This window comes from Jaculus jaculus, chromosome 11, assembly GCF_020740685.1.
Source record: "Jaculus jaculus isolate mJacJac1 chromosome 11, mJacJac1.mat.Y.cur, whole genome shotgun sequence".
In the NCBI taxonomy this organism is placed as follows: domain Eukaryota; kingdom Metazoa; phylum Chordata; class Mammalia; order Rodentia; family Dipodidae; genus Jaculus; species Jaculus jaculus.
Genome location: NC_059112.1, coordinates 440200 through 462983, shown reverse-complemented (window position 1 = coordinate 462983; position 22784 = coordinate 440200). Strand labels below are relative to the sequence as shown.

The window sequence follows — 22784 nt, the reverse complement described above, 5'->3', positions numbered from 1 at the left end:
GCTTCTTATGATGTATCAGACCTAAAACTTGAGAAGCTCTGTGGTTCAGATTCAATGTATAGCTCTCCTTTCACAGATGGAGGAGCTGCTTCATGGAGGTATGTGACTAGCCTAAGGTCACATAGTAAGTGCTACAGCCAGGACATGCATCTGCTTGTGCCATTCCCAGAGGTTGCACTGTGACCCACAATGCAGTACTACCTTAGTAGCAAAGGATCAAAATCAGTGAGCCTAGCACCTACCATCCAGTCTGTCCTCCACATGCATCAATGTGACTTCTACAATGCGTAAGCTATGACACTGGGCAAATCTTTTAGTGATTTCCTTGCACCTACAACATAAAGTCAAAATTCTGCAGATGGTCTAAAGGGCCATCGATGCCCACTGCATGGCAGGCGCAGACAGTCAGTTTCACGACATCACATCAGTATGGAGGAAATAAAGCAAGGGACAGCAAGCCACGCTAGGCTGTAACATCTCAAGGCCCTCCCCTAATGTCACACTTCCTCCAACAAGGCTTCAACTCCTAAAAGTTCCACAAACTTCCTAAATAGCATTACCAACCGGGGATTAAGTATTTAAATACATGGGTCTAGAGGGCACATTTTACATTCAAATCATCATATCTTGTGTGTCTTTCCCTGACATAAACATTCTTTCCCATGCTTGCTACCAGAACTAGGACCATTTGTTAAAATCATAAGTACCGCTTTTCAGCCCACATGCACCAGGTATAATTTGGAGCCCTTTAACTAACTGTTTGCTTGGTACAAATAGAGCTATTGACACAATCGCAAGAGAAATATACCTTTTTCATTTTCTTTTCTTTCTTTTTTTATTTTATTTTATTTTTTTCAAGGTAAGGTCTTGCTCTAGCCCAGGCCAACCTGGAATTCTGTTCAGGCTGGCCTCAAACTATCTTTGCCTCTTGTTTGCTGGGATTAAAGGCATATGCCATCACTACTCCTGGCCTCTGTTTTCTTTTTCTTTTTCTTTTTAGTTACTTATTTGAGAGAGAGAGAGAATGGGCACACTAGGGCCTTAAGTAGCTGCAAATGAACTCCGGATACATGCACCACTTTGTGCATCTGACTTATGTGGGTCCTGGAGGATTGAACCTCTGTCCTTTGGCTTTGCAGGCAAGTTCCTTAACTGCTAAGCTATCTCTCCAGCCCCTGTTTTCTTTTACTAAAAACTAATGATTTCCCTTTGGTGATCTCATTCAGGTGGGAGACAGAAACTTAATAGTAGTCACCTCAGGATTTCCTCTAGCCCCTGAAGCTTCAACTGTATTGTAAGAGACCTAGACAGTCTGGTGTGTGCATATGCCTGCACGTGTGTGCGCACGTGCATGCACATGTAGTGGGAAAGGCAGTGTGAGGGTTTATCTTTGGTCTCCATGTTGCCACCACCCAATTCTTGTGTCTGGTCACACTCCCAGCTAGGATGCTGGTATCTGCTATCTCCTTACACTACTCAACATTCTGTGCCCTCTTGGCTTTTGCAGCAACATTCTAGGTGAGGCTCTATCCAACCCAAGTATACAAATCCCTGAGCCTTTCTGAAGCTTTCATCTAACACGCAGCTGTTTCAAGCTTCCAGTGCCCCTTATTCTTCCAGACTCTCCTTGCTCATCTACTTTAATCCCAGAAAGCTATAATGATTGTTGTGGAAGAAAAACCAGCTTTGACCATTGACTGCCATGAGACAATTCTTCTAAATCTTAAGACTTCTACCTGGACTCTTAGTCTATGAATTCTGATGTATAATCCTTATTGCTAATGAGGAAAGGCAGGGCTATTAAGAATTAAAACAAGGGGGTAGGAAAGTCAGTATCCCTCTTCCAAACACACACTCAATGATTATCCAATGTACAATACAATCATCATAGAGATATATAATTTTAAGAGATATATTTATCCTTTGGTTTTTGTTGTTGTTGTTGTTTGTTTGTTTGAGTTAGGCTCTCACTCTAGCCCAGTCTGACCTGGAATTCACTATGTAGTCTCCTCTCTCTCTCAAATAAATAAATAAAAATAAAAATAAAATTTTAAAGTCTCCTATCTCAGCCTCCTGAGTGCTGGGATTACAGGTGTATTGTATCACACACAGCTCTGAAGTAATTTCTTTTTTTAATTTTAATTAATTGATTTGTGAAGAGGGGGAGAGAGAGAGGGAATGAGTGTGCCAAGGCTGACCTAGGTAACTGTCCTATCATTTCCATGAAGATAAGAGCTGTTACCATTTGAAGCTCTCCTTTTCTACTGTTTCATTTTCTTCTTTTCTAAGCTTTTTGCTTCCATTTAAAGCAATATTGGTTTCAAACAGGAGCCCAAATCTGATCCAGCAAACTGTGCTACCTACAGTTTACATGTGCAAGTCCTTAGTTTCAATCTCTAGCATTCCATAAAGCAGTCTTAGTGTGGTAGCGGTGGTGCACACTTGTAATCCCAGCCCTCAGGAGATGGAGGATAGAGAATTGGAGGCCAACTTGGACTATATAGTGAGTCCAAGGCTAGTCTGGGCTATACAATGAGATCCTTTCTCAAAAACCAAAGACAAAAAAGTCATAATTATTCTCGCAACTTTTTCCTTGCTGATAAGAACCTGATAGTTGTGGAAAAACACACATACATATATCACTTGCATACACACATATACATACATACATACACACACCTAACAGTATTCAGACTATTATGAATTATATTAGATCCTTAAATAGCATAGACTAATGTGATGTGATTTTAAATACTTTTTAAAACAAAGACATATTTACTTCACCCTGAAATTGTGTTTGTAGGTGGAAATGAAGAAAATGACTTGGCCTGTGATGCATGCAGTCCCTAAACTGGACACCATGAGCCTGTTTTGACTCATAACTTCAGTCCCTCAGCACTTTGAGGGATACTGTACTCTTCATGCTGGTGCCATTATGCCCACTCAGAGGGAGCTTTAGTTCATTTTCTTTGGTTTCTTCACTCATTCCAGTGCCACAGAAGGCTTTGGGGAAGGAAGAGAGCAAAGCCATACCTTTTAAAGTTTGCATTTTAATAGTGTGTGAATCATATCTCCATTAATATGTTAATGAAAATAAATTATTACTTTAAAGAAAAAGTATATAAATAGCATGTTTTAGACTGGCCTTACACACCCTTTCTAAAAGCAGGCTGTTCTTTTTTGTCCTCTTATAATACATTGAAACTTCTATAAAGCTTTATTCCCTTCGTATATTTTTTCAGTTTAAAAGGCTTTGGACCATACTTGGGAGTGCAGCTCAATGACAGAGCACATGCTTAACATGCACACTGCCCTTTGTTCATTTCTCAGCAGGGAAAAAAATTCAAAACTACTAAAACAGGCTTTGGATTCTAACGAAATGCATAATTTCTGAAGGTAATCTTAATACAGAAGCTAAAGCTCGGTATGACTTTACAGAGATCATCTTTAATAAGTGGCTTGCAGTTTATATATATGCACATTGGACACACATGACAACTTCAGGCTCACTAGCTTTTCTTTGTTAGTGCAGGGCCATTTTGTCAAAGAGTGCAGGTAAGGTGAGGGAGCTGGTCCTCAGCTCATGCTGAGACATTGACATGGTTCAGTATTGTTGCTGAGATATCATTTTTTCATGCCTCACCTTTGGTCCCATGATACAGGTTGCTTTCTTTCAGTCTATAAAAATATCTGACAATGTCTGGAAATCACAGACATAAGAAAAAGTTCCTTGAAGCCATGGTTCAGTGGAAGTCCAGAAACCTCTGGTCAGTGAGATGAATATAATGCAGGCTGTGTGGGAAGAAAAATTTGGACCTAAAGCATATTAAAAGAAAAAGAAACTTTATACTTTGTTCTGTAGAAAGTTGTTCACTCGTTAGTATTTTGATGCTCAATTCTTTAACATTTGAGGAAGATGTTTAATATACAAAAAATTAATGGTAGCTTTTTAAATGGCTGATTTAAAGTCACGTTTCACACAGGCACAGCGGGATCTGTTGCACCCTTAAGAGAGTTCTCCTGACCCTGAGGACTTAGCAAACAAGATAAGGCAGCAGTACCAGAGGAGGCTTTACCTGTTCTGCCTGTGTTCTCTAGCTAACATCTCTCCAACATGGTGGTGCTGCAGTGACACAGTGTATACGCTGGCCTCTTCTTCAAGCTTAAGTTCTGAGCCCTCTTGCCAACACTGGATTCACTCAAGACATTAGGATACAGAAAAGGCAACATTAGCCTCCTGCTTTTAATGCCTAGCAACAAAGTGGGTACCCTGTGACCATGTGTGCTTGTGATACCACATGTTAGAACAAAATGCAATTTTAACAGAGACAATATCTTTAGAGTTGGTGGGGGCAGGCTGTTCATAAAGATTTCAATTGTGAGGTCTGCGACTGCCTGTGCTCCTGCATAACTCCAGGAATAACAACAGTGCAGCCAAATTGAGGCAAGTGATATCACTGTGAAGTACCCTAGGCATCTAGCTACTTCCTACCTACTTAAGTATTCTCTTCTGAGTCTATGTACATACTTACGGAATCTGGAAATTTACAAGAAGGGTTCTGCTTGAATGAGAACAAAGTCAATTTCAAACCCATTTATTTTAAATGTGGAGATGATATGTGAACACAATTAAAAGTACTCTCTGAGGAAAAAAAATCATCTTACATCCATTGAAAAACTGAAAAAGCATTTGAAGGGAGATGGGAATTGAAAATAACATTTTCCTTAAGTAGATTACCTAGGTACTTAGGCCATAAATGTGTAAAACAAGTTAAAATTTGTATATTATCTAAACCCCAATGTATAGAAAGGTAAAGCGAAATAATCTCTCCCTTGTGCCTCTGAGATGATGCTCCTGGAAACAAAAAGGGGCTGGGAAGGGAACCCTCAGCAGCTGTACTCCATCAACAACCTGAGTCTTTAGTTGACATACTGACAAGAGGACCTCTGAGAAATACGATGGTTATTTTCCTTGTAATGTGAGCTTCTTCTTTTTTTGTACTGTGAACTTTTTACCTTCCTTCATTCATGCTTCATTTGATCAATCGTTAACTGTATGGCCCCTAAAAAGCGAGCGAAGGCTTTTTAAAGCTGACACTTGGGTTCCAGTTCATTTCAAAAGGCGGGCGTGGGGGATGAAGCCGTCTCGGGTGTGGGTTGACAGGAGACCGCGCGAGCGTGGGCCCGAGCGTCGGGTCCCCAGCCCTCCGGACCTGAGGTCCGCCGAGGAGTGAGGGGCTGCGCGCCTGCGGCCCCAGGATCCACTTTCCAGTCTCGGAGCCTCCCAAGCCATCGACATGCAAATGAGGTCCTGAGCGCGGGCCAATCCCCGAGGCTTCCTGTGGGATTACCTGCGGCGGCACGGGGCGCGGCCTCGCGCGCGCGCCCCCGGGCAGGAGGCGTGGCGGGCCGGCGGGACCCGCGCTCCCGGGCGGCTGGAGCTGGAGCCGCCGCCGCCGCCGCCGCGAGCCGGAGCCTGAGCCGCAGGACGTGCCTGGGCGCCCATTGTTGAGCGCCGTGGACCCGCTGGGGATGCCCCGCGCCGTCGCCTCGCAGCGGCCGCGGGGTCTGAACTTGGCCGGCAGCACCGCGCAGCCGGGCAGCGGCGATGGTGAGTGCGGGCGGGCGGGAGCGGGCATGGGAGTCGGCGCAGCCTCCCGGAGGCTCTGGAAACCGCCCGGCGCCGGCTTCCAGGCTGCCCGGCCGGCCTGGCGCAGGGCAGGTGGCCGTCGGAGGCTCCGGCCGAGGCGCAGGCTGCCGCTCCAGGACGAAAAGAATGGCCGGTTATTGACAGCATGAACACTTTTCAGAAGAAATGGGCTGTGAAATAGTTTAATTTTAATAAGTTACTTCCCTCCAGGGATCCCACTGAGTTCAGAACGCCTTACCTTTCTTAACTTTATTGGATTTGTTTTTATCCCCAAATTTGAAAGGCGCGTGCGCCCATCCCCCACTTCTCAAGGCAGTAATTTTAAAGTTGGTCCCCTGTCAGGTAGCAATGAAAATGAAGTTTCAGCCGAATTTTGCTTTACTCTCATTTGCAAGAGGGTTAAAATTACTTTGTGGTAGTGTATTCCTGTCTTCCTCTAGTGCTTTGGCGTTTACGCCCGCCTCCCTAGATCATATTGCTGTGGAGAACTTGTGTGCAGAGCTGCCCTTTGCATTAAAACTGGGAGCAAGTGTGCGCCCACTTGCATTTAATCTCCACTGCTGTGAGCTGTCTGTGCACCAAGAAGACCTAGCGTGGGCCTCCAAGGATAGTTCTGTGCGTTTTCTACTTCTGATTCACTTTCAAAGGTTAAGCAATGTTTCTAACTGAAAGCACCTAAATCACATATATGGCTAGTATTTACTCCAAGTAATGTTACCAGAAGATTGTTTGGACTTTAATTAATTTTGATGGTTATTTTGCCTTTTTAAAACTCCCCTCCCCCCATTGTATAATTACATGATTGTCGCAGAAAAGGTAGATATACAGAACAGGAAGTAAACATAACAATAGCATAGATATCCATTTACTAAAACCTAGTTTTTCATAGAAGCCTAATCATTTGAAAACTTTACAGCTGTAGTTTTTTTAATTTTTAATTTCTAATTTGTTTTTGGAACGAAAACTCGGAATTGACAGGGAAATAATTTACTTGAAATGTTAAAACTAACACTAACTTTCTCCCATAATTCCCAGGTTGAAACAGTTTATTGTGGCAATTTCTCTTCAGTCAACTTTCCACATCTGCGCCTGGCAAATGGCTTCTGTTTGTACACCCTGTTTTGTAAATATATTCCTCCACCATTCAGGCAGAGTGCCAAATACACACCCATTTCTAGTGTTTGTAGCTTGGCTTATAAAGTTAATATTTTCATTGGTTTCTACATCAGACCTTCCTCACCAAACCCTTGATAAAACCCTGGAGAAGGTTACCAAGGGATGGTGTAGAGAATTTACTTCCCTGGAGATTTTAAGAGTAGGATAAACATCCATCTGCCTAGGATGGCTCAGAGCAGTACTATCTGAGTAAGGGAAGATGAAGTCACCTTTCAGAACCTCAAAGTTGAGGAATTCTAAACAAATTTCCATTCTCAGTAACCTGGGACCAAAAGAAATAACAAGTACCAAAAGTACCTGGGCCTATCTGAGGTGAAACACCTGTCTTGATTTGTGAAACAGGTATTTTGGTAAGAAAGGTTCAGATTATGCTAGGATTTACCAGTTCTTCTGTGTAGTGGACAATTGACAATGACCTAATTGCTTTCTAGGAAACTATAGTTTGCAAAATAAATTCTATGACTTAAGTAAAGAAATTGATTTATAGGAATGAACAGTTTTGCTTCATGTAGGTATAGTAAAGCTGTGACCTAAGGATGGTGAACCTGAGAGCATTCATATTATGCTACACATATGCATACACATGTGCACTAGGTTGCCTAGCTAGACTGGCCTCTAATCCTGGGCTCAAGCCATACTTCTGTCACTGTAGCTGGGAGTATAGGTACACACCATTAAGCATTACTTACATTCTTCTTTTTTAAAAATTTTAATTTATTAATTTATTTTGGTTTTTCAAGGTAGGGTTCACTCTAGCTCAGGCTGATCTGGAATTCACTATGTAGTCTCAGGGTGGCCTCGAACTCACAGAGATCCTCCTACCTCTGCCTCACCAATGCTGGGGTTAAAGGCGTGTGCCACTATGCCAGGCTAATTTATTTATTTGTGTGTGTGTGAGAGAGAGAGAATGGCTGCGCCAGGGCATCCAGTCACTGCAAATGAACTCCAGATACATATGCCACCTGGTGCATCTGACTTACTTGAGTCCTGGGGAATCAAACATGAGTCCTTTGGCTTTGTAGGCAAGTTGCTTTAACCACTAAGACATCTCCCCAGCCCTACATTCTTCATTAAAATTTGTTTTGTTTATTTTTATTTACTTATTTGAGAACAACAGATAGAGAAAGAGGTAGTTAGAAAGAGAGAGATAATGGGTGTGCCAGGGCCTCTAGCCACTGCAAATGAACTCTAGATGCATGCACTACCTTATGCATCTGGCTTAAGTGGGTCCTGAGGAATTGAGCCTCGAATCAGGGTCCTTAGGCTTCACAGACAAGTGCTTAACCACTAAACCATCTCTCCAGCCCCATTCTTCATTTTTTAAAAAATATTTTGGGGGCTGGAGAGATGGCTTAGCGGTTAGGGTGCTTGCCTGAGAAGCCTAAGGACCCAGGTTTGATTCTCCAGGTCCCATGTAAGCCAGATGCACATGGTGGTACATTCATCTGGAGTTCGTTTGAAGTGACTAGAGACCCTGACACACCCATTTTCTCCCCCACTGTCTCAAATAAATAAATAAATATAAATAAATTCTTAAAATATTATTTATTTCAGAGAGGGGGAAGAGAAAGGGGCAGACAGAGACAGATATAGAGGGAATGGGTGCACCAGGGACTCCAACCACTGCAAATGAATTCCAGATGCATGTGCCACCATGTGCATCTGGCTTGACGTGGATACTAGGTAATCAAACCTGATGCTGAGCCATCTCTTCAGTCCCACATTCTTTGTTTTAATTTTAAAACTTTTCTTTCTTTGTTTATTTTAGAGAGAGACAGCAAGAGAGAAAGAGACAAATAGAAAGAATGAATACTCCAGGGCCTCTAGCCATTGCAAACAAACTCTGGGCACATGTGCCACCTGTGCATGTGGCTTATGTGGTGGTTGAACCTGGGTCCTTAGGCTTGGCAAGCAAACTCCTTAACTACTAAGCCATTTCTCCAGACAACATTCTTCATTTTTAAAAATTTACTTTTATTTGAGACAGAGAGAAAGTGGCGGGGGGGAGAGAGAACGAGAACAGGAATGTCACAGCCTCTAGCCGCTGCACACGAAACTCCAGATGCATGTGCCACCTTGTGCATCTGGCTTACGTGGGACGTAGAAAATTGAACCTGGGTTCTTAGGCTTCACAGGCAAGCACCTTGACCACTAAGTCATCTTTCTAGACCCGCTTTCTTCATTAAAAAAAAAAAATGTTATTTATTTATTTGAGAGCGACAGAGAGAGAAAGAGGCAGAGAGAGAGAGAATGGGCATGCCAGGGTCTCTAGTCATTGCAGACGAACTCCAGATGCATGCGCCACCTTGTACATCTGGATTACCTGAGTCCTGGGGAATCGTGCCTCAAACTGGGGTCCTTAGGCTTCACAGGCAAGTACTTAACCACTAAGCCATCTCTCCAGTGGCCCCCCACTTTCATTTTTATTTTATTTTATTTTGATGTATAAAAATCTGTATTTATATTACAATGACAGTGACACAGCACAACCCCACCTGTTGGGCAGGTGGGTGGGACCCCAATTCTACTCTGCAGCTCTGGTCTTTTGATTTACCCACTGCACTGGCACCAGGCCCCTTTTGTGGCCCCAGAATCTGGTACAGAACCTGCCCTAGTACCCTAGTTAGAGGCTGAGACAACCCACTTGCTACCCTGGGGTCAAAGCCCTCTGTGCAGGCACAAGGGGGTTGGTAGGCTAGCTAACTTGAGACAGGCAGAGAAAGTCGGGGGCACAAAATGGGGTGGAGACCATCTAGCAAACCTGGTAATTCCATCTGCCCAGGAAGGCAAGCTCAAGCAGTCACTCCATCATCCCATAGGGCAGGACTTCAGAAGCAAACCTAGGGCCCACACAGAGGCAAAGCCCTCCATAGCCCCTCCTCTTAGGCCAGCTAGACCTGTACTAGGATGGAAGGTCCTGGTATGTGTGGATTACCTCCTAGTAAGGGGACCCAAGGCCTGAGCCTAGGGTTTCACTCTCAGCTCCTAAGCACCACATGGCCAGCATGACAGAGCACAGGTGAAGGACATAGGCAGTTACTATTCTGGTCTGGATTTCTTTCTACAGATACAATAGCCTCGCTAGGTCCCTGTGAACACCAATAATACAAATGGCAAGGAGCAGGGGGAGGAGGAATGGATATAACTCTTAGCGCCAGCCCCCACCCCTATAGACCACCCCTCACATGCCTGATTGTAGCAGGGAGAAGCTAGGCTAGCACCCCTGGGTGGCTAATAAGGCCAACTCCCAGTCCATATGGTAATCACAGCCTGAAAAGACAAGTGCTTATATGCCAGGAAAGTTGGCCCAGGAATCCAACTTTGGTCACCCGGAGTGGATTTTGCTGGACAGAGGTGGAGATGGAGTAGGTAGCTGATGATGTAAAAATTCAGGGCATATCAGGATCCCTGGAGTTCTGAAGCCTTGAAGCAAGGCCATTAAACACAGCTTTGCCCTCCTCCCAGGGTGGTTTTGCTCAGAACAAATCCCCTGTGGACATTCTCAGGCAGTTACTGAAGCCCCCCTCCCTCCCACCAGTGGGGCTGAAGATGCAGACAGAACTAGCAAAATGTTTGGACATTCTGCCTGCTCCATGAATCTTGTCCAGGCCTGCTCTCTGCCTGCTGTCCTAGTCTCCACAGAGCAGGTTCTGTGCCAGTGTTGAGACCCCATTCTGCCTCAATAGGCCACCTATCCTGGGCTGTTCATTGACATGACTGAAGATAAACAGGAATTTTTCCCACAGTTGGGAAATTGGTTACAAATGCACTGGAGGAGGTGGCAGGTGCTGCTGTGGGCCAGCTTATGACCACCACCAAGTATTGCTGTGTGGTGCCTCCAGAAACAAAGTCTTTAAGGACTGAAAGGCCAGCAGAAGCCTACTACCCAGACCTGCACCACATGAATGAGTGCTGTGTCCAGCAGCTGCCCACTGCTAACACCTCACACTTGCCTCAAGCCCAAAGGAAGGGCCCCTGCCAGGTTACAATTCACAAGTAAGCCCAAGTCCAAGAGACCTGTTGTCCCCAGGTTGCACAGCCAGCCCCATCAAGTCACTGGGCTGGCAACACTAGGACCAGTGAAGGCCCCTCCTGCAGGACATAGAAAGCAACCATGATAACTATGAAGGCCTATACTTGTTACTTCCTGTAGGCTGCAGCTGCAGGGAGTGGTTGTGGAAAAGGGGATGAGAAGGGCACCTATTGGCAGGCCTGGGGCATCCTGTAAGCCACAGGGACATGCTGGTGGTAGTAGAAAGGGTGAGATAGGGGACACAAGGAACACTATGAGGATGTGACAGAAGACAGGTCCCTGAGACACTGGGTTGCTCCCACCACTCAGCAAATAAGGACGCAGCAATGGCTAGGAAAATAAAGTACAAAAATCTCATACAAGAAATGGAGGCAGTACACACATCTCTTGGCAAGAGTCTTCAGAGCTTTTTCTCTTTTCTTAAAAATGTTTTTCTTTTGTTTTTTGGGGAAAGCCTCTGCCAGCTGAGGCTGCCATGGGCAGGACTTGTGAGGCTCCCTTCAGGGAGCTCCCTGTCATAATTAAATTTTTTAAAATTTATTTTCTTAAGAAAGAGAGGTGAGAAAGCCCAGAGGATCCAGTGACTCTAGCTTGTTGCCCAGCTAAACCCATCCCCTGCCAGGAAGAAAAGGCCTATTTCATGTGTAGAGTTGGAAGAGTCATCTAAGCTACAAAGATGAGCAAGAACCTGGATGGGGAGCCAGGCACAGGCCAGGAGTAACCCCTGCAGGTACTCCTGAAGGCCATCCTCTCAGAACATATACCCTGTGATGTCAGTGTATCTGGGTGTGAGAGTGTGCTTATGTGTGAGCCTAGGTGTGCATGTGAACACTGGACAGTCCTAACAAAGCAGAAGCCACTCAGCTTGGTATAGGGTGGCCTGGCCAGCCCCCAGGAACACCACTCTGGCTCCTAATACTGTGAAGAAAAGGCCACCAACCTACCCCAAGTGCTCAATTAAGTGCCGCCCTTTACAGATCCATTTGTCTATGTCTCAGGAGCCTATGTGGACCAACAGATGGATGGATGGACAAACAGCTGAGCCTTCCTTCCTCAGTCCACTCCTCTCTTGGGATCTGGTGTTGGGGTCTAAGCTCCCCATGGTGGTCATTAAGCCCCCTACATGGAGCCCACCAAGATTTGCAGCAAAGACATTTAATACTTCTGGAATGATTAGAAATCTGAGAACAGACTGTGGTGGCTACGCTGGGCTCCAGGACATGACAGCCTGGCCCTGCCTCTCTGCAGGGGACCTTGCCCAGCAGTGAGAAGCAGGCAGCTGGAGACCTGACTGAAAGGTGGTCTGACAGAGGTGGGCAGCCCAGGCAGTAGCTGGAGCTTTAAGAATGGCACAGCAGTGGGCCCATGGAAAGGCTGCCGTTGGTCAAGGGCAGTCTGGAGGACTAATACACTTGGCTGAGCAGGTGGGTAGACCAAAGAGAGGACATGAAGCCTACGAGAGACCAGGATGGCTAGGCCGTCAGTAAGGGCACCGATAGCTGCTGTCACTGCAGCCACCACTCTGCAAGCTTTCGTGGTCATCGCCATCACTGCTGCTGCCAGTGCTGTCCAGCTCACCAGGGCTAAATTCCATGCCTTCTATGTCCACCTCTTGCTCTGAATCATCTGTGGAGACAGCAGAACCAGTGCTGTCTGTGCACACGCACTCCATGCTCTGCACCGATAACTGCTCCAGGTGTCGCTTTAGGAAGCGATGTTCCTGCTGTAGCTGCTACTTGATGCTTAATGCCCAGCAGTCCTGCTCCTCCAGTTTCTTGATGTGCATCTTTGCACGCTTCAGGAGGCTCAACGTGGTATGGCATGTGCTGTCAGGGCCCAGAGGCACCAGCTGCTTGAGCTGCTCCAGGTAGAGCCTGAGTTTGGCTCATGTGTGCTTTTTTAGCTCATTGTGTGAAGACCTGTTGTTCGGGGCCTTGCGCACCAGGCCAGTGGTCTTTGTTTTCTTCCTGGCGAAGTTGCTGTCAAAGGGCAGTACCGTGTGTGGCCCTGCGCGGTCTCTCGGTTCCTGCGTTCCAGGTACTCAGCCACTTCCAAAAGCAGCAGCAGGGAGTTCAGCTCCATCCTGCCGCCCGTGCCTGGGACTGCGGCAGCAGCTGCCTGGCGCGCTCCAGCCGGCTCCGCTCATTGCCCGCCCCGCGCCCGGCGGCACACTTGCCCGACTTCGCGAACTCTGGTGCTCCGCTTTCTTCATTTTTAATTCAGTGTTATTCTTGGTACCTTATAGGTTATATCTAATTACATAATTTTAAATCCTACTTATGAGGTGTCATATGATGTCTTGGTACCTGTATACACTGTATAATGTTCAAATCTATTTAAACATTTATCATTCCTTATGGTTATTTTTTTGTTGTAAATAGGGTCTCACTGTGGGTCAGGCTGACCTGGAACTCATAGCAAGTACCTCTGCCTCTCAAGTGCTGAGATTAAAGACATGAACCACTATGCCTGACTCCTTGTGGTTAAATTTTAAAACACCTGCATTTCACTTTCTCCTCAAAATTTATGTAAATTTTTTTTTTTTTTTTTTTTTTTTTTTTTTTTTTTTTTTGCCGGGCATGGTGGTACTCACCTTTAATCCCAGTACTTGGGAGGCAGAGGTAGGAGGATTGCCATGAATTCAAGGTCACCCTGAGACTACATAGTGAATTCTAGCCTAAGCTAGAGTAAAACTCTACCTCGAAAAAAAAAAAAATCTTTATTTGCAAGGAGAGAGAGAGAGAGAACGAGCATGGCAGGGCCTTTAGCCACCAAAAACAAACTTCAGACATGTGCTCTACTTTGTGCATCTGGCTTTATGCGGGTACTGAGAAATTAAACCCAAGTCATTATTAGGCTTTGCAGACAAGTGCCTTAACTGCTGAGTCATCTCCAACCCTGAAAATTTATTCTTTTTTTTTTTAATTTTTAAAATTTTCAAGGTAGGGTCTTACTCTAGCCCAGGCTGACCTGGAATTCACTGTGTTGTCTCAGGGCGGCCTCGAACTCACTGCAGTTCTCCTACCTCTGCCTCCCAAGTGCTGGGATTAAAGGCGTGTACCACCACTCTGCTCAAAATTTATTCTTGATTTCCATGTTCAGGTAGACCTCATGGTACATTGAACAAAACCAAGTACTCTTGTAGTTTCTGTTGGATAGTCCCAGCTGTGTTTTGATTTTGCTGATTTTCTATGGCTTGTTGCTTCCTCTGCCTGTCTTTAAGAGTATGTAATTCTAACCAGTGTGTGACCTCAACTGCAATGACATCTCCCTCTCTTGCCAGAGTATAACTTGGAAAGGAGCTACCACCTCTTTCTTCCTATATGGTCACAGCAGACTGGCCTACCTAGGAATGGTCCTATCCAAAAAAAAGGGGACAGGTCTCTGGCTTGACAATTTTTCATCTTGCATTAGTGAGCAGTGCCCCCACTTCACATCCTCTGTTTGTCACATGTCTCCTTACATGTTAGAAATGGGTTTCTTTTCTCTCTCTCTCTCTTTTGTGTGTGTGTGTGTTTCAGTTTTTCAAGGTAGGGTCTCACTTTAGCCTGGGCTGATCTGGAATTCACTGTGTAGTCTCAGGGTGGCCTTGAACTCATGGTGCTCCTCCTACCTCTGCTTCCCGGGTGCTGGGATTAAAGGTATGCACCAACATATCCAGCAGAAATGAGTTTTGTTAGTTTATTGCAACACCCCCCCCAAAAAAATAAGAAGTCATTCATTCATTCAGCAAACATATACAATGTGGGAGGCATCTCAGGAACTAGGAACGGGTTTCCTGCCTTCAGAGAACTCATATGAAATGAAACATGTTAATGCCGGCACTTGGGAGCCAGAGATAGGAGGATCACTGTGAATTTGAGGCCAGCCTGAGAATACAGAGTCAGCCTGGGCTAGATTGAGACCCTTCCTCAAAAACTCAAACATATACATACATGCATGCATACATACACACGCGCGCGCACACACACACACACACATACACATGTGATTAATTAATGCTGTCCCGAGGGAATAGAGTATAGAGTACAGGGGTTAAGAACATAATCTTGTTGTAAAGTTAAATACATAGCAACCTATGACCCAGCATTTCCACACCTAGGAATTTACCCAAGCAGAGGAAAACAAGTGTTCACAAAAAGACACACAGAGTGCTTATAGCAATTTTTCTCATGATTGTCTACAAGTGGAAATAATTATACATCTATCAACAAGAAAATGGATAAACAAACTACACTACATCTATAGAATGGAATATTACTTAGCAGTCACTAGAAAAAATGAACTGATAGTTGAAGAAACCTACACAAAAAAGTATTAGATAAGGGCTAGATTGATGGCTCAGTGGTTGAGGTACTTACCTGCAAAGCCTAATGACCCAGGTTCAATTCCCCAGTGCACAAGGCCAGATGCACAGTGGTGTATGCATTTGCAGCGGATGGAAGCCCTGTCACACCCATTCTCTCAGTTTCTGCCTCTCTCCTTGTGAATAAATAAAAATATTTTTTAAAAAAAAGTATTGCAGGGCTAGAGAGATGGCTTTGCAGTTAAGGCATCTGCCTGCAAAGCCGAAGGACCCAGGTTTGATTCCCCAGGACCCAAATAAGCCAGTTGTACAAGATGGTGCATGTGTTTGGAGTTTGTTTGCAGTGGCTTGGTATGCCCATTCTCACTCACTCTCCTCCTTTCTCTTTCAAATAAATACATAATAAAAAAAAAATTTAAGTATGTGTAGGGCTGGTGTGGTGGTGCGCGCCTTTAATCCCAGCACTTGGGAGGAAGAAGTAGGAGGATAGCCATGAGTTTGAGGCCATCCTGTGACTACATAGTAAACTCCAGGTCAGCCTGAGCTAGAATGAGACCCTACCTTGAGAAAACAGAAAAACAAACAAAAAAAGTATGTGTGGGGCTGGAGAGATGGCTTAGCAGTTAAGGCACTTGCCTGCAAAGCCTAAGAACGCAGGTCCAATTCCATAGTACCCATGTGAGCCAGATAGATGCACAGGGTGACATATGCATCTGGAGTTTATAGTGGTTAGAGGCCCTGGTGCTCCCATTCTCTCTGCTTGTCTCTCTTTCCTCTCTCTCTGCTTGCAAATAAATCAATAAAAGATAAAATTAAAAAAGTATTGTGAGCCAGGCGTGGTGGCGCATGCCTTTAATCCCAGCACTCGGGAAGGAGAGGTAGGAGGATTGCCATGAGTTCAAGGCCACCCTGAGACTCCATAGTAAATTCCAGGTCAGCCTGGGCTAGAGTGAGACCCTACCTCGAAAAAAAAAAAAAAAAAAGTATTGTGTAAACTAAAAAGTCAGATACAAAAAAATACATATGGGATAGAGAGATGGCTTAGCAGTTAAGGTGCTTGCCTTCAAAGTCTAAGGACTCAGGTTTGATTCCTCAGTACCCTCGTAAGCCAGATAACACAAGGTAGCACATGTGTCTGGAGTTCGTATGTAGTGGCTGAAGGTCCTGGTGTGCCCATTCTTTCTATGTATATATCTGCCTCCTTCTCATAAATAAATAAATGAGTAAAATATTTAAATAAATAAAAAATACACAGTTGATTGATTAGCCTAGGACCTTGAACTCTAGGCAAATGCTCTACCATTGAGCTATACCTCCAGCCCTAAGCATTCTATTTGTGAATACTGGAATAGGCTAAGCTAATTCATGACAATATAATTCAGAGGTTGCCTTTTATGTGTATGTGTGGTAAGGGTAAATAGAAAGAGGTAAGAGAAGCTTTCTGTAAAATGGAAATGTTAGAAGCTGGGCATAGTGGCACACACCTTTAATCCCAGCAGTTCCAGGCCACCCTGAGACTACATAGTGAATTCCAAGTCAGCCTGGGCTAGAGTGAAACACTACCTCAAAAACAAACAACCAAAAAAAAAAAAAAAAAAAAAAAGGGGGGCTGGAGAGATGGCTTAGTGGTTAAGGCACTTGCTTGCAAAGCCAAAGGCCCCAAGTTTGATTCCCCAGAACCCACGTAAGCCAGATGTACAAGGTAGCACATGCATCTGAAGTTCAATTGCAGTGGCTGTAAGCCCTGGTGTGCCCATTCTCTCTCTCTCTCTATCTTTCTCTCTCTCTTCCTCTACCTCTCTCTCTCTCTTTCTTCCTCTCTCTCTCTCTCTCTCTCAAATAAATTAAAAAAAAATTTAAATGGAAATGTTTTATGTCTAATTTTCAGAAATAGCAACATAAGTATATACAATTATTAAACCCTACTGAACTTAACACAGAAGACCTATGCATTTTAGTGTATGTAAAACATACATTAAAAGGAACTTGGATTCTAGAGCGATACAGAGGTACTCATTCCATCTCTGTCTTTAATATAAGTTATCTTGAGTAATTTGTGCAATGCCTCAGAACACTGGACAGTCTACCATATCACCGCCATAGGACTGTAGGAAGACTGAGTTAGATAATGATTACATGTACTTAATTTAGTTAGTGGTCAATAAATACTTCTTTCTATGCACTGTGATAAGTGTATGGCTTCAGTATTAGTAATAAGAGCATTTATGCTTTTTTGTGATAAGTATCTCATTTACTCAGGTTTTCAAGGCTATTATAGATATAAGGTGGTTTCCTTGCATTTTAGTAGGTGTTTTTATGTGTTCGTATATGCTTACAGAGAATGTGTGATTTGTTTTTTGTTTTGTTTTTGGTTTTCCAAGGTAGCATCTTGCTCTAGCTCAGAGCTGACCTGGAATTCACTCTGTAGTCTCAGGGTGGCCTTGAACTCATGGCAGACCTCCTACCTCTGCCTCCCAAGTTCTGGGATTGAAGGCATGCACCACCACACCTGGGGCTTTTGTGATATTCTTTTTTAAATATTTTATTTATTAATGAGAAAGAAAAAGAGGCAGAGAAAGAGAGAGAGAATGGGCATGTTAGGGCTTCCAGCCACTGCAAACAAACACTAGACACGTGCCATCTTGTGCATCTGGCTTATGTGAGTACTGGGGAAACAAACCTGGATCCTTAGGCTTTTCAGGCAAGTACCTTAAACACTGAGCCATCTCTCCAGCCCCTTAATGTGATATTCTTGCCTGCCTGATTCATACTATCACAGGGGCTTGTCATCTTTACAGAAACCCCAAAAAGAGGGAATATCTATTGTAAACCCCTCATTTTGAAGACTAATTCCATGATAATCTTCACAGCTGATCTCCTAGACTGAAATTCACAGCATCTTGTGAGGATCCAGGTGGAATGCTTGGGTTTTGTACCCTTTTTCCAAAGATACTGGTGAAAAAGGAAATGTCTATATTAAAACAGATTAATTATATAAGATATTTGGAGAGGTGGCTTAGTGGTTAAGGTGCCTAGGGACCCAGGTTTGATTTTCCAGTACCCATGTAAGCCAGAGATTCAAGGTGGCACATGCATTTGGAGTTTAGTGGCAGTGGCTAGAGGCCCGGGCATGCCCATATTCTCTCTCTCTTCTCTCTCTCTGTATGTATATGTGTGTGCATATATATATATATATGTGCCTGGCCCAAATACTTAAAAGTATATATGTTATTCATAGCTGGGCATGGTGGTACACACCTTTAATACCAGCACTTATGAGGCAAAGGTAAGAAGATAACTGAGTTCAAGTCTAGCCTGGAACTGTAGAGTGAGATCCAGGTCAGTCTGGACTAGAGTTGAGATCCTACCTTGAAACAACAACAACAACCAAAAAGTACTTGGGAAAGATGTTATACTCTGTCAACTCTAAAGAGGCATTTTGTTATAGTACTGGTTTAATTTATTTAGTAAACGCTTATCAAATATTTACTAATGGCTGGAGAGTTGGCTTAATGGTTAAGGTGGTCACCTGTGAAGCCTAAGGACCCAGATTCAATTCCCCAGAACCCATGTAAGCCAGATGCTCATGGTGACACATGCATCAGGAGTTCATTTGCAGTGTCTAGAGACCCTGGTATGCCTGTTCTCTCCCTCCCTCCCTCATTCCCCCACTTCTCTAATAAATAAAAATAAACTGTTTAAAACATTAACTGAGAGCTTATTAGCCTCTGGGAATTCAGTGATGATGAATAGGAAGGTTTTGTACTAAGGGGCGTGTAGATGATTTCACTTGAATGTGAACATGAACGTTTTTCTGTTGGGCTGTTTTTTAGAGCAGAGAGCCTATCTTTGGCTAGATTTGGTTTTTCATGCACTATGTGTTTTGTTTCCAAAGCCTCTGGCTTTAAGTTGAGATTTTTAGATCTTGATTCTTTTTCCTTGTTCTTAAACACTCAAGTTTGCTACTGTTTTATCTTGTTATTCTTTACCAAAAATAACAACAAAGAGGCCTTATATAAAGGCAACTGAGTGAATAGAAAGGTCACAGGTTATGGGAGCAGAATGACCCATGTTTGTATCTGAGCATTGCTGTCCACTGGTGACTTGGGGAATCTGTGACACCTCCATTTCTGCATGTGCAGAGTAGTGATCATAATAACCAGGGAAAGACATTAATGTTTACCACATCACTACTGTTATTAGGATTAAATGTCAACATATATGTAAAAATCACTAGCCAACCACTTAGTAAATGGTGTTAGTTATTAACACTTACCAAATTTTTACTAATGATTGAACCCTATCTGAAAGGGCTCTTCTCTTGGCTGGTTGGATCTTTCTCATATTCCTGTGAGGTAGGTATTGGTATTTCCTTTCATATTTATTTTTAAAATTTGTATTTATTTGCATATTGTATGCACGTGTGTGTGCATGCACATGTACTAGGGTCTCTTATCAGTATAAACAAATGCCTGTCTGATTTTACAGAGGTGTCAGGGCTAGAATTGAATGTAATCCTGCTCTTTTTTTTTTTTTTTTTTTTTTTTTTTTTTGGTTTTTCGAGGTAGGGTCTCACTCTAGCCCAGGCTGACTGAAATTCACTATGTTGTCTCAGGGTGGCCTCAGACTCACAGTGATCCTCCTACCTCTGCCTCCCGAGTGCTGGGATTAAAGGCGTGCGCCACCATGCATGCCCGGCTGTAATCCTGCTCTTGATTGAGGCAATCCATGGTAGATGTTAGTTACCTTTCCTTTTTAGGCAATATATCTTTTTAATTTTTTTTTTTAATTTCTTTGAAAGCAACAGAGAGAAGGAGGGAGAAAGAGAGAGAATGGGCACGCCAGGGCTTCCAGCCACTGTAAACGAACTCCAGATGTGTGCGCCCCCTTGTGCATCTGGCTAATGGGGGTCCTGGGGAATCGAGCCTCAAATGGAGATCATTAGGCTTCACAGGCAAGCGCTTAACCACTAAGCCATCTCTCCAGCCCCTCTAGGCAATATTTTTGATACTAAATTACTTCAAGGAGAGAATAACACCAATAAGTGGCACTTGTGTCACCACTATGGGCTGTGTGCAGATGAACACTGATGGAAGAGAAATTGGCTGACTCCTTAAATGTTTGGGGGTTTTTTGTTGTTGTATGATTTTGCCACGGGATCTTGGTATATAGCCCAAACAGACCTTGAACTCTCCATCCTCCTGCCTCATCCTTTTCATTGTTGTACTTTCAGGTGTGTATCATCACATCTGGTTCTAAGTGTGCTCTTAAATGGTTAATAGATCTGCCACCTTGGAGAGGGAAGTTCTTTCCCTATCCCCTCAAGAATCTGCCTGTTACAGGCACTCAGTTTTCCCACCTACCTTACCCCAAGAACTCCAAATAAGACATACTAAGTCAGGCTGGAAAGATGGCTCAGTGGCTAAGGTGTTTGCCTCTGAAGCCTAAGGACCCAGGTTCGATTCCCTCCTACCCACATAAGCCATATGCACAAGGTACCCTGTGCATCTGGAGTTCATTTGCAGTGGTTACAGGCTCTGGTATGCCCGTTCTCTATCTACCTCCCTCTTTCTCTCAAATAAATAAAATATTAAAAAGTAGTAGTAAGTCCATCAGTTTGTGAACTAAAATTTAGAGACCAAGGCTGTCTATTAGGATTAATACCTATGCTGCAAATATTCTGTCTTCCTCCAACAGGACAGCAGGAGAGAAATGTGCTCCACCACATTGTTATAAGAGCAAAAGTTAGTTGCTGATACAGAATATTTTGTATTGCTTATTCTTATTGGCATTTCTTTGACTTCCAGATTCTTGGGAACCTTGAACTAAAACTTTACATAAAACTAAATTCTCCCAGCACTTGGGAAGCAGAGGTAGGAGGACTGCTATGAGTTTGAGGCCATCCTGAGTAAATAGTAAATTCTAGTTCGGCCTGGGCTAGAGTGAGAACTTACCTCAAAAAACCAAACAACAATAACAAAAAATCTAAGTAGTACGTTGAAAACACTATTTATGACAACTTAAAATGTCCCACTGGCCAATTTACTAAAGTAGCATATAGATGCTAGGGGGTTGAAGATATTTTTTAAAAAATGCTGTGTGGACATGATTGCTTATTTAGAAACAAGCATTTTCCCCCCTCCCACACCCCGAAGTCCTTGGGACTGTTGGTTTCTTCTTTGGAGGGCCAGAATTACAGGACATGTAAAATCTCATGACTACTTACTTCCTCAGCCCAAGAGGTCTCTGTAGAAGTTACCAGCCTGTAAAGCAGGTAGTTGTAGACATACAGAGCAGAAGCTAGGTGACTCCGGGAGGAGCCCTTGACAGAGTGTCACCTTGACAGAGTGTCACCTTATGTTCTCAGAAATGCCACTGTGTACTGGCTCTGGTCATCCAAATGAACTGTACTATCTGAGGGCAGAATGACTGGCAGATGTAGTTTAGGGCCGTACTTGTCTGAAAGGGAAAAAAAAAACTTGAAGAAGACCCTATAGGGATCTCAGAGTCTGTCTGTCCTAACCCCCTTGAGGTCTTGTTCTAGGCAGCTTAGCTGTGGGCAAGCCTCACTTTAGTCTTAGACTGACTTACAGTAGACAGGGATGGCTGCAGATGGAAAAATGCAAGACTGTCACTGGAGTCCTTCTCAGCCTTGTCACCTCCAGCTTGTCCTCTAACATTAAGCCCTTTGTGTTGGTTCCCATGGTTACCTCTCTACCAGGAGCAGCTGGAATGTGTGGTGAGAGGAGGCTCCCCCCCCTACTGAGCCAGGTCTGGCTAGGGCTGAGGCCATTGATCCACAGCTGGATTTGTGAAATAGGGTCACAGTCCAGTACCTCCTCTTTGTTCTGGGTTCTGTGCCATTCTGGGCTTGGTGTGTCAGGGTTGCAGTGGGAAGAGACCTATAAGCTGATGGACAGCTTGTGCTATTTCCGGCCCAGGCTAGTCTTGTTTGGCTGTTGGTGACTTGCTGGATTTGCTGCCTAAGGCAGCATCTCTGCCTAATCAGACTAAGTGACCGCTGGTATCCCCACCTGCTTTGCCTTGGACTTTTGTTCCCTAAACCATCTGTTGATGAGCTACTGACATTTTTTTCAAAGGCTTATTTATTTATTAGAGACAGAAAGAGAGAGAGAGAGAGAGAGAGATTGAGAATGGGCATGCCAGGGTCTGCAGCCACTGCAAACAAACTCCAGATGCATGCGCCACCATGTGTATCTGACTTACATGAGACCTGGAGAATCGAACCCGGGTCCTTAGGCTTCACAGGCTCTCTAGCCCAGTTTACTACATTTTAACAAAGCCAGTTGCCCAAGTTGAAGGGATTGGTTTCACATCCAGCCTGGAAGATCCAGCAGGCACAGAAAGCAGGAAGAACCTGGAGCCTTGAAGCTGTAGATATGAGTCAAGCCAGCCAACAGTTTGCAGGAAGCTGTATTCCAACAGGGTTTGAAAGCTTCTTAATTAAATCCTTTCTCATTTGGAGTCCAGTTGGCCCCAAGTAGAGAAGGTCCTACTGGTGGACCTGTAAGCAGAACTGGCAGTAAGGAGAAGGGCAGAAAGTAGGCCTCACTTCCTCCCTCCTAAGGAATGTAGTACTGGAGGAATTGTCATGCCCA

At 44.1% G+C, this 22784-nt stretch overlaps 1 protein-coding gene and 2 pseudogenes across 6 annotated transcripts in view; 1 reads left to right on the top strand and 2 right to left on the bottom strand.

Annotated features, from left to right (window-relative positions):
* Positions 1-5030, bottom strand: part of LOC105944520 — a 72665-nt pseudogene extending 67635 nt beyond the window's left edge.
* Shroom3 (shroom family member 3) overlaps positions 1-22784 on the top strand; it is a 371082-nt gene that overhangs the window by 260994 nt on the left and 87304 nt on the right. Inside the window, exon 1 of one of the 6 annotated variants that reach the window (XM_045161715.1) lies at positions 5477-5611. The exons of the other annotated variants lie outside the window; for them this stretch is intronic. The gene's annotated coding sequence lies outside the window, so the exon portion shown is untranslated. Of the gene's footprint in view, positions 1-5476; positions 5612-22784 lie in introns of those variants that run through there. 6 annotated transcript variants of the gene reach the window in all.
* LOC105944521 lies at positions 12340-12956 on the bottom strand (annotated as a pseudogene).